The sequence below is a fragment of the Ammospiza nelsoni genome, chromosome 3 (assembly GCF_027579445.1).
Source record: "Ammospiza nelsoni isolate bAmmNel1 chromosome 3, bAmmNel1.pri, whole genome shotgun sequence".
NCBI lineage: Eukaryota > Metazoa > Chordata > Aves > Passeriformes > Passerellidae > Ammospiza > Ammospiza nelsoni.
In genome coordinates this window covers 61,173,332-61,192,980 of record NC_080635.1, presented here as the reverse complement: position 1 = coordinate 61,192,980, position 19,649 = coordinate 61,173,332, and the positions used below count along the sequence as shown (strand labels likewise).

The 19,649-nt window shown below is 38.7% G+C and overlaps 1 protein-coding gene across 1 annotated transcript in view; it reads left to right on the top strand.

Annotated features, from left to right (window-relative positions):
* LAMA2 (laminin subunit alpha 2) overlaps window positions 1-19,649 on the top strand; it is a 335,803-nt gene that overhangs the window by 43,633 nt on the left and 272,521 nt on the right. The window lies entirely within an intron of this gene.

The window sequence follows — 19,649 nt, the reverse complement described above, 5'->3', positions numbered from 1 at the left end:
TTTGAAGCTGTGAAATCTTCTGACTTTGCCAGGTGAATTCATTAGTGTTCTTAAAATTTTCACCACCAGCGTATGCTCATGGGCACCTTTCCATATAATTAGAAGTGGATGAAGTCGGTGTGGAGGCAAGTGAGGTTTTTTTGCTTCTTTCACAGCATGACAAGAAATCTGCATGGTGTTCTGAAGGATCATCCCTCTAAGGTGAAAGGAAGTAATAAATCTGCACATTACTAGGGGGTATGAGTACCAAAACAATTACTAAGAAGATGCCTCTGAAATCAGAGGTCCCAGGAGAGGTGAACTTTTTCAGAGGAGACATTAACTTTCTTCTTGTAAGAGAAAGTTTCATTAGAAGGCTGTTGTCCAGCCAGCTTGACAGAAAACATCTGGGCTCTGGTGGGTGGCAAAAGACATAAGTATTTTGTTTTACTCTATTAGTAGCCATGAATAGCCATGTGTTCTGTTCTGGTGCAGCCTGTTCTGTTGCAACCATGGGAGAAGTTGTGACACAAGAGAAAACTTTTTTATTTTACTTCCCTTTTTATTGTTAGTGTCTTTTAATGATGTCCAGGGTGTGCAAAATGTGAGAAACTGCCCTTATGCTGCAGTTCTGCTTCACTGCAGAATAATGAATGTCGTATCTCAGGATTCAGAGCCTGCCTGCAGCAAATCTGGTCAAAGTAAAGGTGCTCTAATAAAACTTCAACCCTGGGTTTAAAGCTAGTGCATGTGTTTAGGAGCAGTACTCTCTGTCACTGGAATAAGCAAATTATTCCTGCTCCACGTGGTTCAAAACGGGGAATGCTGATTTGAGTATTTACACTTTCTATCCTGCAGCTTATGTTGTGGTGTTTCTTCCCAGAGCCCAACTTTTCTCTGAGCTGTAGACTTTAGTAAAAAGTCTTGTTCTTCAACTTTTTAATTACTTTCTATGCTTCTGTGTGTGTTGATTCTTTTGACCTAGACAATTTTTCCATTTTCTGGTACAAACCTTAGAATATCAACAAGAAACAAAAATAACAAAAATGAAAAGCAACCTTTCAGATAATACTTCATCATTTTCTTGGACAAAGGGTAAGCCTTACAAGCAATTATGAACTCTAGTAGTTATAATCAGTCTACTTGAACATATAATTCAGAAAATAGTTATTTAAAGCAACTGTACTGCATATTTTCTCATGACTGTACTGCATATTTTCTCTTTTTTTTTTTTTTTTAATTATAATAACTACGTACTGGCACACACCATTTTCCAGGAAAAGGTAACAAAGAACAGTAACAGAGCAGTTAATTTTACTACCCTGTATCATAATGAATTAATTTGGAAAAAATAAGGAAAATAACTTAATTTTAGTCGTAGCAAATGTTTGCCTAGAAATGCTGTTCCAGCTGATGTTGTCTTAATAACCCTCATGCTGTGCTGAATGCTTCTGCAATTTCTTTCTGAAGCCTGCAGACTAAGGAGCATTGTTACACCATTGGCATCTGTATTTTGGATAAGTTCCTGTCTTTGAATTTTTCTTGACTTTTCGTTTCCCGGCAGGACCTTTTCCCAAGGGACAGTGGGTTGTATTAGGTGAAGCATAGGAAGCGTATGTTTGTTGAGCTCTTCAATGTATCTGGTAAAGGCATTCCACATACAGGGGAAAAATAAGCTTTTTTGTACCATGTGCCAAAAATCAGGGTAGTAATCAGATTTCACGTAAGCAGTGTCACAGCCATCTGCAGTATCCCTCTCTGGTTATTGCACGTGTGCTTTGCTTTGACAGTCACTTCAGTCTTCCTGTTTTAAAAAACCCACATTTTCCTTGCATCCCCACTTATCTCTAAGCATGTTACACTGAGTTTTCATACACCTGCAAGACCACAACTTTCTGTTTTCAGGGCTGTAGGGGATGTTTCTAGGGCTCCAAGGATGCAAATGTGAAAGAGAAATTCACTCTTAAACTAATTGGGAGAATTATTTTTTTTTTTAATTGACATGAATGTAATATTAGTCGAAGATTTTAAACTGACAGCTCTGGTAATTAATTGCTGCCAACTAGGTCTGATCCAAAGGCTGTTACAGATTTAAAGGAGCTTTGGAATTAGATTTTATGACGCCTACTGCGATCATCCACTAGACTGATCTGATCTCAGAGCATTTTGATTACAATGATTATTTAAAAAAACACTTACGGGTGTTGGGTTTTTTTTTTTTTTGGTTGGTTGCTTGGGTTTTTATTGTGTGTTTGCTTGGGGGGTTTTTGGTGCATTTTACTCATGTTTTCCATGTAGATTTGGCAATACTTTGAGAGCTAAAATTCTGTGGACGAGAATTGAAATTCTGTTGTTAGAAGGCAAAAAAAATGGAAAGTATTGAAGAATGGGAGAGATAATCAAGTTCCTTTGTCAACAGGAATAAATTCTCAAGGGATGGGTAATTGCTGTGACTGAATATCCACCAGGCTCCTCTCCAGACTGCATACTGTAGGCTTTTTGAACAGAGACTGGTTTTGCCCTCTGGCTCTAAAGAGAATGGAAACCTGAAAGTTGTGGATGGAATCACACATCTCTTCTTTGAATTCAAAATACATAGTGTATTTCAATTATCAGTTACTAATTAAGTAAGGAAATAAGCTGTGTGAACAAATCCTTGTATCAATAAAATAGGTTAGCCTGAGGTAAAAGCAAAAATGATTAGGATTTGTGCCTCTGAACCTGAAAAACTCTGCCTATATCTGTCCTTTGTTCAATTTCTGTGTCCACTTTGGCTTCCTGGTGACTATACGTAATCAAAGAAGAACATCCGAACATCCTGGTGGTTTTTTTTTTGTTTTTTTTTTACCCTGAGTATGTAATGTCATCCAATCTGAGCATGAAATCCTAAGTTAGGGTTCATGTGGTTTCTGAAAATAAAATAGTTTTGTTAGTTTTCTGTACTATTCACATTCTAATTCAGAGCATTTGGTACTGGGGCATGTTGTGAATTTTCAGGTTGATTAGGAGCACAATAAAGTATTGCAGGGGAGCAGGAAACTCCATGTTTCTAGAGGTTTCTCTCTAGAGGTGTCCCTCACTGTGAAATATTTTGCCTTTGGAAAAACTTCACCTTGTTCTTAATCTGAGTTCTTTTGATGCTCTTATTTTTAAGAACTCTCTCTCAATAAAATAATTGTCCACTATCAAGATATAATGAAAATTACTTTTTTTGCTGTTGAAAAATATAGAGAATTTTCTTGGAGCATGTTTGTTCAGTTAATATTGGATTAGTACAAGTCTGTTCTTATATACTAAAACTTGTCTTCCTATTCAACAGATCAGTGCTAGTGTAATGCAAAGAACTTCTGAATACTGAAAGTAATTTTGAATTCAGAAATAATGCTGTGTCCGAGTTCTGAATTCATAATTACTGGAGCTGAGAATCACATTTGGATACTCATTACAGAATAAGTTGTCAAACACACATTTGATTGACAACATAAGTCTGATTCTTTCAAGGTCATAATATTCCCCTCTAGAAAGAAAATTAAGAGCTAGGTCTCCAAATTAGGGATTCAAATGTTGAAATAAAGCAAAATTAACAAAATCTCTTTCAACTCTACTGGGAGACAACTGTGGTTTAAGGGGGATAGGACCATTTATTCTTCAGTTTCTTGATTCATGTTCATAGTACATGAAAATATACAAAATGGTATTTCAGGTGACTCTGAATTCATTTTGACTCCAAAGTTTCTACAATTCTTACAGAAAGGAAAGGGAAAGCCTCTTGCATGAATCAGCTGTAAAGGGGAAGGATACTAGATGCTCTTCTGTCTTTTAGACATCTACAAACATACACATGAATTTCTAATTTCATCTTCTCTGTAATCTGACATAATGTCTACATTTCCTTCTTGTCTATGGGATTTTCCTCTTGTTCTCTGGAATGGTGGGGCTTAGGTCTTACAATTTGCTTTTGAGCTTACCTGTTAGATCAGTGAAGAATCATTTTCAGCAGTGCTCTGTCCTTTCTTATTCGTTCAGCAGAAAGGGCTGCTTCATAAACTGAACATGGGTTTATTTCTTGTAACTTTTTATTTTATAATGTTTGTCCAAAGAGAACCTATTCTGACATGATAGCCTTCCTCCAGCCCTTGGGATGGAAGCGTGAAAGCAGCTCTGTGAGGAAAGACCTGAACAGGTTTTTATATTTCATGTCAATTAAAATGAAGCAGACTTGAGGTGGGGGCATGATGTTTTAACCTGGAGCTATTGGATTCCTTTTCCAAATTACACTGTAGTTTAATCACAAGAACCAGTCACTCGCTGCAGCTAGTCATGTTTTAGATGAGTTTTCTGTTACATGCCAGTTTTCTGCAGGGCTGGCTGGGGGTGCCCATGTAACTGTTACAGAGCATAAATTGCTTTCCTGAACTTTGGGCCTTGCTTTAGTAGAGTTTGAAGCACTACAGAATTTTAAACGTAAAAGTATTAATATTTCACTGTTGTTGAGAAACTGTCTCACTGCCTCATCTGTGTAGCATATTCTACAAATTAATTACTTGGTGGGTCTGAAATACCTGTTTTTATTAGGCATTCAAAGACAGAATATCGCATTTTATTCTTTTGAAGTATATCACAGAGCACTACCTGTAAGTATCTCACTGCTCATTCCTCCCTCACCAACCCCATTTATTCATAACCTATTTAATCCTTTTTGATTTATGTCTGTAACACGTGTATGGCCATGAATACAAAATGTATCCCTATGAATGTAAATAGGTCAATTGCTTGTGCAGATTTGGTTAAAAAAATAATTTTACCTTTTTAGGTTCTTGTCTATAAAGTCAGATGTAAAATACTGTCACCAAAAGTGACAGTATTTCAATCAGGTGAAAGGCCTTGAAGGCTCCGTAGGTTCTCCAGTTTCATGGTCAGGACTAAGTCCTTTCTCATGAGAGTTATGTTTTAAAGACTTTGGGAGTGGTGAGCAGATAATGCCTTTTTTTTTTTTTTTTTAATTTAAGTGCATTTACATGTAGTCAGTGTTCTTATTCAGGTGTGTTCTGGGCCTGTGTAACTGTTACTTCCCTTGTCATTTCGTATTTCCCTTTTGATTACTGAAACTAAAACAGCTTCCCTATAATTTCTTTGTATGCTATTAGTAAATGAATTTGTAGTTGTAGATATGTCACTTGCAAAGTAATCTTCTGGGTGTAACTCTATTATCAAGCAACACTAAAACCTAAAAATTATATGAAAAATAAAGTTAGAAATTCATACTCTAGGAGGTCAGCTGAGAAACATCATTATGTATTCTCACACATTCTGGAACATACATTGGATATATGCAGTGGGAGGATCCTGCTCAAGCACCTTCTTTCTGTGTTTGCTCTTCTCTGAGTTCAAGGACTCAAGTGCTTTGTCATTTGCATGTACAGTTTGCAGTTCTTGAACAATAAGGGCTCAGAAATATGTTTCTTTGGTCTGTCACAGATAACAAATTATCATGATTCTGGATAATGATAAATAGCATTTTGAGACTGTGTTTTTGAAGAAGCCTTCCTCTAAAGAGGCAGCTGAAGTTAGAGAATTCAAATTCATCTTTAGCTCAGAAATCTGTTCAATGTTAGACACCTGGTCAGTGATATTTGAATGTTTCTAGGTGTCTGACTTTAGGAGGTAATTTCTAAGACACACGTTAGACCACATCAGAGGTCTAAGAGTCATTTATATCTGAAATGAATGGAAACTGTATGTTTGGTAGATAGATATTCTATTTCGGGAATTTGTTTTTTTGCTTGTTAGTTGCTTTTTTATCATAGTGTTGTACTAATACAGAAGATGGGGTTCACATTGTGAATTGACCCCTGGGATGAGGCGTGTTAGTGTCTGTAAATGTGCTGTGTAAACCTGCTGTAACCACTGAGCTTCCAAGGAACCCCTGCTTGCCTCGGGAGACAGACTGATAAATTACCTTTCCAGCAGCTGGGTGACTAAGCTTCTGCTGTGATATTTCTACACAAGCCATTTTGTTGGGAGAAATGGTGCTGTTTCAAAGTGCTGTCTCCATTTACTGTGTTTTATTCTCAAAGCAGTCTTTCTAAACCTTAAGCTCTTCCCTAAATCTGTTCCAGTCCCATTAAGACCTAAATCAATGAGTGGACAACTCAATTAACAAGATTTTCTAGCACATACATCTAAGGTGCCTGTGCTAGCAGAGGGCTCTTAAATTCTTCTGCAATACAGTGAAGTAGATTTCTGTGCCTCGTTCATACTTTTCAGATCAGCACCTTGCTTAGTCTTCATTATTCCACCCTTCTAGTTGAAAAATACTTTCCTTCTTGGAAATCCTACCATGCCTTCTTGTTGTCATGTTGAACTTTAATCCTGTTATTTATTTTCTGGATTTGATTACTTTGATTTCAATCTGTTAAAAAATCAGGTGAAATTCAAACCATGGTCTCGAGGAAGTGACTGTTGATAAATCTGTGCAATTTCTCTAGTTGGAGAATAATTAGCATCAGAATGTTTCTAAAGTTTTAAATGCCACTGGGAGAAGACTAGCAAACAATGCTGTATAAAAATTCAAGGTGAAGAAGATAACTACAGGAGGTGTGTCACACAGCAGACACAGACCAGGTAGGGAGAGTTTTAAGGGATCTTTGGATTGAAACACAGCCATAAATTTGTTGCTTATTTGAAGTAACAGATATTGGGTATTGTGTGAGAATATGAAGATTTCTGGAGCTCTGTGGTGCTGCTCTGTGGTATCTGTCTGTATCCTTAGCTCTCACAGGATGCCACTGTGAGGGCATTATTGTAAGATATATTTTTGGCCTGCTATACTTCCTGGTAGGTGTCACCTTTGCACCAGCATTCCTTGATTCCAGCAAGGTAAGCGTACTGCTTCTCTGAATATGTCTTTTAACCAGGAACAGTGCTGATGAATTAGGGCATTCAGCTACCAGCTGGGAGCGTAAAATGCAATCCTGGTCTAACTGCAGGACCTGTTTTTTTCCTGTGGTGCTGTGAGCTGTGGAATATATCTTCCCCATAGTCACTAGCTACATCAAAACCTGTTTGTTCAGAAAAAAGTGACTGAATGCCTAAGGCACACATGGCAATACAGCTCTTCTGGACTTTACAATGACCTGCCATGGACCCTTTTGGATGCCTTTCATTTTAACATCCTGTGGGAATATTTTGATAGAGATGATATTTTTGTGTGTTTTGGGATACACTGATGTGAAGAAGCTGGTGAGTCTGGGAATTGTCAGTGTGTCCTGCTGCTTCTTTTAAATTTGGAAGAGGAGCTCCCTTTTGGTACCAGTCTGAGGAAGAGGCCTGGTGGAAATGCTACAGAGTGGCAATAGACCTTTCAGGAATTACTTAATTGAATTGAGAAGGGTTCATCATTTCCTGCTGGTTAGCTGAACTCTGAGGCCATGTGAACAAGGGCACTTGTATTTAAAATAATCCAACATTTCCTAAAATACACAGATTTCTCTTCCTCTCAGCAGGGCAACACCAGGCCCCTGATTTACTCTCAGAATTATTTCAGGAGATATTATTTAACATAGCATGTATATTATGAAAGGCAAACAAATGGAAAAAAGTCCTGGCATCTCTGAAGTTAGTGGGAAATTGATCTCAAAGGAGTCAAAGTTCAGCACAGTTGCAATCCTAGGGTAAACAAGGTAAGTTCCTCAGTTTTTCTATAATAAAAAATAAAATAATAAATAATTAAGAAATAAAGAAATAAAATATATTAATTTTATAGATTTAATTACTAATAAATGATAAATAATTAATGGATTTATCTGAATTTAGTAATTCAAAAGTCACAACTGTTTTAAAAAATGCTGCCTATAATCCAGAATTATGTTTTCTGTTAGCATGAATAAGTACAAGTGTAATTGCTGCTGTTTGCTCCCTATTGCTTTTGAAACATTTTTACTCCTTTCTTTCTTCCATGCATTTATAGTGGCTCAGATTCCCATGGTGCTGCCAGATCGGTTTTGAAATTGAGTCACAACCATCTCATTATTGACTTCTTTTGGTATAACACAGAAGATTTTTATTTTTTAAAAATAAATTCTTGGGTGAATACTACTCACTTTAGATTTTTAAAAATGTTTTACAAACACATGCACGGAATTTAAGCCTCTCTCTAAAACTAAGAATCTTGGCCTCCTTAAGAAATAAAATTTTTAGCCACATCTGCCAAATGTTGCAAGCCTCTAAACAGAATCTTCATCATATATCAACTCTGTGGATTTGATGTAAATATCTTTCATTATAGAAGTATTGGCATTTTTCCTTCAGGAAAAATCGAGAGAAATCATGGCTAAAAGTGCTATATTGGTTTGGACATTTAGTTCAAATAGTAAGTGGCTTAACATGTAGTTAGGCTTATTCTGACTTCTTGTCTCTTGGTGCAAAAGAACTTCCTGGCTGTCTTGATGGCAGAAGACATATCTTGACTGAAAACAAAACAAAGCAAATAATTGCTCTACTCATTTCAACAGCCTAACAATTCATACTTCTTTAGAAATCTTTTAAGTTTTATTTATGCTTTCTTCCTAATCCTAAAAGTTGTATGCTTACCGTGTGTTGAAAAAGTATCTTGCCCAGTAATCTAATAGTAGTTAAGATTGAATTTATGCATAATATATGTACCTTTTATTGTATTTCAAATTGAAATCAGTGACAGTGGCTATCAGAATCAGACAAGAATAATTACAAGTACTGATGCCCTTTTCTGGGGATAAACTCTGTTTCTTGACTGTCTAACAGAAGTTACCAAATGTGTTTGTAATGTGGGAGGTACTGTGTGAAATATCTAACACTAATATCAAGGTGATTAGGTTAGGGTGATGAAGCCCTGGCATTGACTCTTTCTCATGAAGACAAATTTAGTGTGATAAGAGGAGAGCTAAAACAACTCTAATAATTTCTCCTTGGTTAAAAAAATGTTTGTTTCTTCTTTTATTGTTTTACACATGAGAAGTTATGAGATTAGCAGCTCATTACTAACAAGGCAGATTTCTGAAATACATATATATATATATATATATATATATATATGTATATGAAAACCTTTTTTGTAATTCCTGAGGATGAGGTATTACCTTGGCATCAGAAATCAGAATTTTTTCTCATGGCATTTGCATTGTAGGATTCCTAAATAGCATGTAGTATGTTGAGAGTGGCAGCCCTTGACAGCTATCACAAACGAATGACTGAAAGGATAGATATTAGTCTTTCTAGGGCATATGTGTGTCTGCAGTGGAAGAAATTGGCATTTGGAGAAAGCAGTATGCTCTCTAGGCTCTTTCCTGAGAGTCTGACAGGCACAAACTCACAGGTACCTTGTTACAGCTAACTGTGGAAATAATTGTGGAATCTGTGGAATCACCATTGATATCTATTGTTTACTTCTCATCTGCTGCAATGACAGCGCAAAGTAAAGGGCATGACACGATATTTTTGCTTTTCCTGTAAATTAAGAAGTAGGACAATTCCTAGAGTCTGGGGCCTGCTTCGAATATCTAAAACATAACAAATAGGAGTTTTACATGTCTGTTACAGAGCTCAGTGTAATGTGATCAGTTTACAATACAAATCTCTGAAGGTAGTTTTGCCTTTGAATATCACTTATCTACAAAGCTAATACTTCAGCACTATCCAGTCAGTTCTTTCTTTTCCTACAAGAGCAGATAAGATGTGGGATCTCAGCACCTCAGGATGGAGGTGCAGAGTGGCCGAGACCACCCTTGGGGGGCTCGGGAGTCCTGGAATGTTGCCAGAAGTGTCTGGTGGCAGGATTTTGATCCTACACAGGAGATGAGACCTGTATGAGGACTGGGAGGAATTCACTGGGTGAATGGTGAAGGGATAAGTTAATTAGAGTGTAAAACACAGGATTTAGGATTTTGGTACAGGGGGGTCTAAAGAAGTAAGATGGAGGAATTGGGGCGTGTCCTGTTCTTCTTCTTCTTCTTCTTGGCCTCCATCTTCTGTGGTGATGGTGGCACTTTGGGATTGGTTATTACTAGAAGTGCACCGGTTAATAAGGGTAGAAGGTATTGGGGAGAAATTATAAATATTGTACACGTAACTTCGGGTATAAAGATAAGTGACCGCCCCGGGGGCTCGGAGTGTGCCCATGGCTGACTTGCTGTGCAGACCTCTGTTGGGCTGAAAGAAAATCTTTTAGATAAACAATTAATAAACACCGAGACCGAGACAAGATCAGAAGTCTCTCCTCGTCCTTTGAAGCGCCGGGCTCTTCAAGGCCATCCCTGGGCCTTTCCAGGCCACCTAGACAGCACAGAAAACTTACAAGTGGCGTCCCTGAGCTATCTCCGGACATAAATCAGCAAAGAGAAACATGAAAGCGACAGTAAGATTGGCAGAGAAATTGGCTATGATAATTAGTTGATGTTTTTTTGTCATCAAGAGGATAGGATGATGGAAGTTAAATATAATGTATTTCAGTATATGGGTTTTGTTCACCTCTTAGCAGACAGTGACGAAGTTGTCAGGCCTCATGGAAAATTCTGAAGCTGCTTAAAACACATTTTCTAGAAACTTTTGTCAGGAATCCAAACCTCTGTATAAAAGGTACATGTCAGGCAAGAATATACAAGATAGCTGAAGATTAAAATTAATATGAATATGATTGCATACTTTTCTTATTTCTTGGGTTGTGTGAGGAGCTTCTGTGTCACCTGAAATATTTTACTGTGTTACTGGCATATCATCTGCTATGGAGGGCTAATTACAGTCTGCTGCTGCAGTGACCACAAGTAAATGGAGATACTCAGGCACTGGTCAACTTACATGGTAGGTGTCACTTTGGTTACTTATGGTGAATGATTTTGAAGACAGAAGACAAGCTGGTCAATTTTCTTGAAAGCTTCTACAGAAGTGATCTCTTATACTTTCAGTTTACTACTCCTGTATTACTGTGCTAGATTTGAGCTGTCTTTTTAGACTGCATATCTAGTCTGGGCCACGTACTTTGATCAAGTACTACACTCCCCATAAAAATTAGATGATACTACACAGATCTGGTTGCCATTTCTGTCTTCAGGAGGCATGAGAAGGACAATCCAGGAAACTATAGGCTGTTGAGTCTTGTATGAATCCCTGGGAAGTTGAAGCTAAAACCATTTCCCAGGCTGAAAGCCATTTCCAAACATATAAAGGACAAGAAAGTAGTGGTCAGCATGGAATTGTGGAGGAGAAATTCTTAAACAATCTGATAGCCACCTACAAGAAGATATCTCCCTCAGTGAGTGAGGGGATAGCAGTTGATGTTGTTTGTCTTAATTTAAACAAGACTTTCTTCTTGTCTTCCCCAACATGTTCTTTTGTAAGCAGATGAAATGCAGGCTAAGTGGCACTGAGGTAGACTGAAAACAGACTGAACTGTTGGGCTCAAAGGACAGCTGTAGGCAGGTTGTTAGTGAAGGATCAGTATTGGAGCCAATGCTGTGAACTGTTTGCTTATGACCTGGATGATGGGATAGATATCACCCACAGCAAGTTACAAGATTGGACAGAGTGGATGATACAGATGCTTGTGCGGCCATTCAGAGGGACAGGCTGACTTTGACAAGCTGAGGAAATGGATGACAAAAACTTTATGAAGTTCAGGGAAGCCTAGAGGACAAGTTGCAAGTGTCCCTTGGTTCTGGCTGAGACAGGGGGCTTAATTTTTTTATGGTAAGGATAGGGGATATGGCGAGAACCCCGAGGTTATTCTATAACACCTCAAGTCATTGCTAAAGTAGGAGAAAGGGACTCTTCCAGGGAAAAGGGTTTCCTGCTGGTTAAGAAAACATGATATTGTTTATTAGTGGTATTTTTTTTTTATGTTTTTGTTCCCCACGTGACTCATTTGCTTTCTTCTACCCTCTGTCATTAGTATTGTCACTGCCATCATTTGCTTTATTGTCTCCTTGCTGCTGCCAGTAAATTTTTCTTAAGCTCTAATTTTTGCCTTTTGTACCTCTAATTCTCTCCAGCCACCTGCCTGAGGGAGAGGGAAGGGGCAGCGAGTGGCTGTGTGAGAGCACTAAGTAGGTGAATACCATTCCTAAACTATGACAGCCTTTTTTCCTGCCCAGCGTGGGGCTCAAAGGGTTGAGATAACAACAGATCTGCCCAGAATATGTTGGAAACAAATTTGAATTAACCATTTGTTGAAGTAGGTGGGAAGCCACTGGTCACTATGTTGGTTGGTCTGTTCATGAGGGTGTGGCACATAACCCTGTGTATATTTCTGTATATGCACTGTGTGCCCATCACAATGTTCTTTTCAGAGCAGGGAGAGGGATCAGGAATTTTACTGTACTGTGGGATATCAGTTTATGATATGGTAACATCAAGGGCAGTGAGGATCATTTAAGATGTCTATTCAGTATTGCTGTCCTACCCTTACCTCAGGTGCTACATTTGGGACACTATTAATAACCATACCCAGTCTGAGGGGGAACAGGAGAGGATCACTTTCCTCAGGCTTTCACACCGTTTTCCTCTTTCAGGCCCATTACAACAACTTCTGAGGATTTTGAATTTCCCGTGGATGTTAAGGAAAGTATGTTCTTGTTACTAGGTCTGCCAGGTCTCCTCGGTGTGATCTACACCATGTTTAGAGTTGCAAAAGAGATTTTTAGGAGGGTCTTTCAGAGATTTTCCCCTAGAGGGGCCAGTCATGTGTGTTATGGAAAGTGGGCCTGCTACTGAACGATTATTCTGCTCCAGTAGCTTGAAGGTTTGCCCCTGAACATCTACAGGAACCTGATAGTGGCAAATTATTTGAAAGAAAATTGCAGTTTCAGAGAGGCACAAAGTTATGCAGTGGGCTGGGTCCTGGCTGCTGTTTGTCAGACACCTCTCACCACTGGAGAGCACCTTCATGAAGATGAAGAGGAGGGAAGCACATCAGCAGGCACTGTGGCCACTCAAACTGCAGCTGAACCAGGGTGTTGTCATCTTATTGCAAAAGTTCCATACCTTCTCAGTGATTTCTCATGGGTATCTCCTCACAGCTCTGACTCCTTGTCTCTCAGAGCACAAACTCCAGCTCCTTTCATAGCACAACCAACAAACTCCCACTCTCTCCTCACCCAGCTAACCCACTCTTTTGTAGCACTCGTCTTCTTATGGGATGCAGCCATGGCCTGTTAAGGGCAGGCCTGTTCCTAATCTTTGGTAATTAGCACAGCTGCGACTCCTCAGGTGTGAGATTACCTTCTGCACTGTTTTTATTTTCTTACATTCTATCCCTCCACACCAGGAGTACAGCATATGCTGGTAGCAGTTCCCTTACACAGAAGAAAAAATCTGAGAAAATCAGTTAATGTAGTGAGGGATGAAGAGGAAGTAGGGTTCTCAGAACAGGAGGAAGAGGCAGAGACAGAGATAATAATCTGGTCCCTATCCCCAGGAGACCTGTAAGGTAAGTGAAAATATTTCAGGACCAGTCAGAAGAGCCTCTGGTGACCTGCCTGCTCTGATGTTGTGGGCCAGGATGTAAAATCTCAGTTTTTTGGGTTTTTTTTCAAAGTGAATCTCACTTGTTTTCATGAAATTCTTAGGCTTCTTGAAGTAATTTGGTATTTAAAATAAATATTTAAGCAGCGTTGAATATAGACTGCTTGTGTATGTTGCAGTTTTACCCACTCTGGTTTCATTAGGATTAGCCATACACTTGTACATAAAGAGTATGAGACTTGTTAGTGCACTCACTGTTGAATCCCAGAAGGAAATTCTACTATAAGTATTGTGGTAGTATTTTACTCATCTAACTTAGGCAAGAATTAGACATCTCCATAGTATGATTCAGCCTGCTTGTATTACCTACTTAGGAGGTATCTCTTGAGGGGCATCATTGAATTCTGCCTATTGACAGAGCTTAACTGAAAAAGACATAATTGTGCAGATAACTCTACTTGTCTGTCTCCTGTGGAAACTTAGTTTTGAAAAGTTGATTTATTCAGGAAACAAAGAATGAAAATTTGAAAGTGATGTCCTCTTGGATCACTCTGCATCTAAAGAAAAGATATTTTAATTAGGTTTAGACACAGAGCACTTGAAAAATGGATATTAATCTATTAAAATTATGCTAGAATCGAGAAATTTAAAAAAATATATATTTTTATATATAAATATAATTTGCCTTTTGACTGTTTGGGAAAGTCACTTTGATGTTACTTTTTCAGCTGCACAACTGTGTATGATGGAAATTTGTTGAGTTTGTGAGGGGTCTCCAGGATGAGGTGAGAGATGAGAATCTGGCTCCATGTTCTCAGAAAGCTGATTTATTATTTTATGATATTATATTAAAGAATGCTATACTAAAACTATACTAAAGAAAGAGAAGGATACAGACAGAAGGTTTAACAAGAACAATAGTAAAAACTCGTGACTCTCCTCAAAGACTAACACAGCTGATGGTGATTAGTCATTAATTAAAAACAATTCACATGTTACCAATCAAACATGCACCTGCTGGTAAATGATCTCCAGCCACATTCCAAAGTAGCCAAACAGAGAGAAGCAAATGAGATAATATTGGAATGTTGGTTTTTTTCCTGAGGCTTCTCATCTTCCTAGGAGAAGAAATCCTGGCAAAAGGTTTTTTCAGAAAATATGACAGTGACAGTGTCACACAGAAATTGCAGAAATTGCACTAAATGACAAGTACTATTGGGCTTATTGGAATGTTGAAACAATTATAAGATAAATAAATATTTCATTATGTCGTTCTTAGTTCCAATGAGAGAAGGGAGATTATGTCAGTTGAGGAGTTGATTTCTAGTCTCCTTGAACTATGTCTTTCATCAAAATAATACTAGAGCTTTAGGGAAAAAAAGGGGTGAAGATTGTGTGGGTTGTTGGTTTGTTTGGATTTGCATATTTATAGCGCTGTCTTGTCTGACTGGTTTCTGGGTCCCCACAGAGTGCATGCCTGACAAGCTGAACAATAAAGTCTGATTGCTAACAAGGTTGAAGACTTTTGAGAGACTGCCTAACTGGGAAGAGTGAAGATATAACAAGGCTGTGTAACACGCCTTAACAACTCTGACCACATAATGCATTGCATATTAGCATAACAAATCAGGTCATTCTATGAAAATATTCAGAACTTTCTATTAATCATAGTGTTTTCTTGTCAGGAATATAACAATTGCAGTTTTAATGTTTTTAATTTGTAAGATCAAAGCACCAGTAAAATAAATGAAGATTTGTTTACATCTTATTTTGGTTTCAGGAGAATACCTAACTTTCCAAAATCAATTTTTTTCTCTCTTCAGTTATGGAAATTATGTGTTTCAGCTGCTACAGTAGGGTTCTACTCTAAGCTTCCACACGAGATCAAAGATAGATTCCTTTATGACAGTACGTTTTATTAATAGTGCTAGAGTTCCAATTTTTGTTTACAACATTTCTTATTGAATTAGAATAATTACAACAATTTTAGAGCAAAGTTCATAGAAATTTACATCAGTCTTGCATTATTAGAGATTTAATATTTTGAAAAATCTCTTTGTTAGATACAGAATCAATATTTACATGGGCTTTGATTTCTCAGTGTCTTGTCAGTGCAGTTCAAGGAAAGCCTTGAAACACAAAAATAGTTAAATATAATTTTGATGGTAAATTATGAGTCATTTGGAGCTGCCTTTGGATTGCATGATCTAGGACTTAATGATGAAACTCAGTACACCATTTTCAAGAATGTTTTGTGTATTCTGTGTTCATCTCAATGCCTATCTGTTGCTCTCAGCAACAGAGGAAGACCTTTGCTGTAGTTTCCCTACAAATCTCATATAATGTGTAGTGGTAATAATTGTAATTATGGTAGGATGTGCTTTGTTAATTTTACTGTAAGGTTTCATTTCCCAACTAATTTTTTCTAGGGTATTAAAAATAATATTAAAAATGCTGCAGTTGTTCTGCCTGCCTGATTGTAGTGATGAAGGAGACGAAATTGATTCCAGTTCATGGCACGATGTTCCAATGTTACTCAGCAGCACCTGTTGGCTGACAGCTGTTCAGGATTATTCCAGGTTTATTAGTCATGAGCAAGATGACAATAACAGCAAATAAGTTTTCAAGTAGTGACTCAGGAATTTTTTCTAAGAGATGGAAGTCTTGTTATATCTGGATGATTTTTAATGTTAAATTAGAAATAGCATACAGCCATGGACCAAGCTGTCTAGGTAAATACATGCAGTCTTCATGCACATACCAAAATCTCTTTTAGGCTGTATCACATGGGGGTGGGGAAAAAATCAGAGTTCATTAAGGCAAACAAACAAAAGAAATATATTTCTGACATAAAGGTTCTCAGCCTAGATGGAAGCAAAAAGCAATTGCTTTGTGTTATTCCTTACCATATTATGCTTTGAACACGGAACAATTTTATTTGGTCAATAATTTGTATATTAGAGTTAGTCTTCATGGTGTAATTTCAGAGATGTTTTCAAAAGCTTGGAGAATAACTAGGCACCATATCTCTCTTTTCTGTTTTGAATATAAGTGTGCTGCTAGAAGGTCACAGACGAAGTCAGAACTGTTATGGTTCTGATGGAGTCTTTGTATGTTTGTGGGAACTGAACGAGAAATGTTGTTGACTAAGAGCTGGTTCTGCTACATTTTTTAAAGAAGGAAATCAAGCCTCTTTGCCTGGAGGATACTCATTTTGAGCCAGATCTCGTTTTGGAGTGGCTAATAGTGATATGTTCATAAAATGTAGAAAAAGCCCCCCATCTCATGATTTAATAAAATTGTACCAGGTTTTCTTTTTTATTAACTGTTTTTTGGGCGTTTTCTCAGTTTTGGTTTATTTTTTTTTTTTTTTGGTAGGAAGGTGATATTTTTTTGTACTGCTAGAAGTTGAGAAATGCCTATTTAGTTTTCTGCAAGACCACATCTGTTCTTGCTCATTTTACATCCTTCTTGAATAGCTTATTCTTCTGCCACTAAATTGTTCTCTTATTAGCCAAGTCTAGAAATCCTAAGGCATAAAATATCTCCTCCTTAAGAATAAATTTAACTAACTTCATTCATCATTTTAATGACAATCTACTCTCTAAATCTCTGTTAGTGTTATGGTTTGGGCCTGGCAAAGCCAGAGCCCCCATGAGTACACCTTCTCCTCGGTGTCTGCTGTGAGATGTGACCAGGAATAAGCAAAGCAGGCTCCAAACTTAAACATAAAGAAAATTTTATTAACTTATCTACACACAAACAATTACTAAACTACACACAAAAGAGGAAAGAAAGAGAAAAAAAAAACATGAGGAAAATGAAAACCTCACAAAAAAACACTCTCCCCCCTCCTCCCCCCTAAATTCCCAATACAATACATCCTCCAAAATCACCAGTTCTGGGTCCAACACCACCCTTCAGATTGCTCAAACTTTCAGTTCCTCAAGAGGAGAGGGAGTCCTTCCATGTGTCGTGGTGGCCTTTTCCGTCCTTGTTCCGGTGCTCTCACCACCGAACAGGGATCAGGACTGCTTCCAGGGTTGTCTTTTTAAGGATGCTTTGTCCAGTTCCAGAAAAGCACAGTATCTCACCTTCTCACCTTTGGGACATCTGTCCCCCCCATATTTTATATACCCCCTGGGGCCGAGGGGTACCCACACTGAATCTTCTTTGGCACTGGGACATTTCTCCCCCTGGACTCAGTCTCTGTATCACACGGAAACATGGCTCTGTCCATGGCTACACAAAAGAGTCCAGCATAAAATGCCACTCCATCTTCTCCATTCTTTCAACATCTCTCACTCTCTCTCTCTCTCTCTGGTGCAGACCCCCATCACTGGTTCATTTCCTTCATCCTCCTCCACTCTTATCACTCGTCTAGGAAGGGTTAATGTTCTGTAGGGTTTTCATTGTCGAAAAGTGGTTAAAAACTCCTCCAGGTGGCTGGACTCCTGGCTGCACCCCCCCCATCTCCTCAGCCGGGCTGCCTGCTGCCAGCACATGTTTACTGAGTTTCAAGGTAACGACACAGGCTGCACTCTCTCTCTCTCTGTCTGTCTCCGGGGGGGGGGGGGGGGGGGGGGAAAGGCTGTCCGATGTCTCTTGGGGCTCTTCCTCCATCCTTCCATCCTCCAGGGCCTCCTCACTCCCATCTCTGTCCAGGCCCAGGCCTACCGCATGGCTGCCCCTCCCCCGCCCAGCGGCAGCGGCTGGACGGGGAAGGGAGATCCGACCTCCGTCCCTCGAAGTCCCAAGAGAGCCTCCCAGGGCCGAAGCTCTGCTTTTAACCCCTGGGTGTTCTCGGAGGTGTGTCCAAAAACCCACTGGCTACACCCGGTGCCAGTATCAAAATCCAAGCACCCATTGGTTTGACCAGAACATCCCAGAATTCCCACTTCTTTCTGGTCAAACCACCACAGTTAGTTATTTAAAGGTCTTCACCCTTGTCACTTGCCCATTGGAATGTTTGAAAAGACCTCAAGTGGGAAAAATAATCTTTGAATTTTTTTATGTTTTAGTTGCCTTCCATTTCCACGCCCCTTTTGTATTTCTCCAAAGTAATTTCATCTTTTTACTCCCTTGACTTAGCCAGCTTTTATATAAGTCTTTATCTGGTAGCTAGCCTGTGTGTAAATGAAGAAAAGTTCTTTTGTGCCATGTCCAGTTCACCATTCAAGTCTCTTAAAATGTTTCGCACAACCACCTTTGAGCAAGAAAAAAGTCTCACTGGGAACCAAAATAATGTTCTGCAGCTTTTAGACCTTCAGTTTTAACTGAATTCCTATTGATGTGGTTGGCTATTGTGAAGATATATTCCACAGAATGGAAGGAAGCTCGAGATTTTTGGGTAGAGGGGTTAGAGACATACAACAGAGAGTTATTTGGAACCAGTAACTTTGTATCAAATAGAATTGCATCTCAGTTTTAAGGGTGGTCTTCTCTTGCTCAATTTTTACAAAAAGCTCCATAAATTGAGGTCTGTGGTCGCAGCAAGGAACAGGGAAGAGTGCAACACTGCGCCACTTGGGTGGTAGTGCCAGCCACCCATCTGAGGTAAATGACATGCCACTCCTGACAGCAAGTGTGTTTGTAAACTGCAAGGCTTCTGGCATGGGTGAATTTCTGGAGTGTGCTTAAGCATAGATGGGAGTGTGCCAGGCAGTTGAATTGTTGTCCTGGTGGAATTTTGCCCAAGGAAAGCCAAATTTCATTCAGTAGTTTTTCAAGTTTTGGACTTTTACCCTCTGAAGATCTGGTGGTTGCATTTTGTGGCAGTAAGTGTCCACAGTGGGTCTGTGACTCTATGTGTTTGCGACTATATAAATAAAAAAATGGAGGTGGAAAACACCTGTGGCTCCATAGTTGTTCTGATGTGCCTGTAGCAGGGTGTAGTTACAGAAAGGAATGATCCTATTCCTTCCTATGGATTTCCCACAAGAGTTTATCCTCATTTCTTTCATGTGGATGTTACAGATTTTGTGGTTGTATTGTGAGTTAGGTCACTGTTCTTATCAGATACTAATTTTTTCTTCAGGTGCATATGCAATTCCAGCTTAATGTGCAGCCAAATGATTTCCACAGTTGACAAAAGTATGGTAAAAATGTGTGGATACAGGCAGAAGGGGAATCTACAATTTTCAATGGCAGGACATGCTCAAGATTGATTTAAGGCAGCT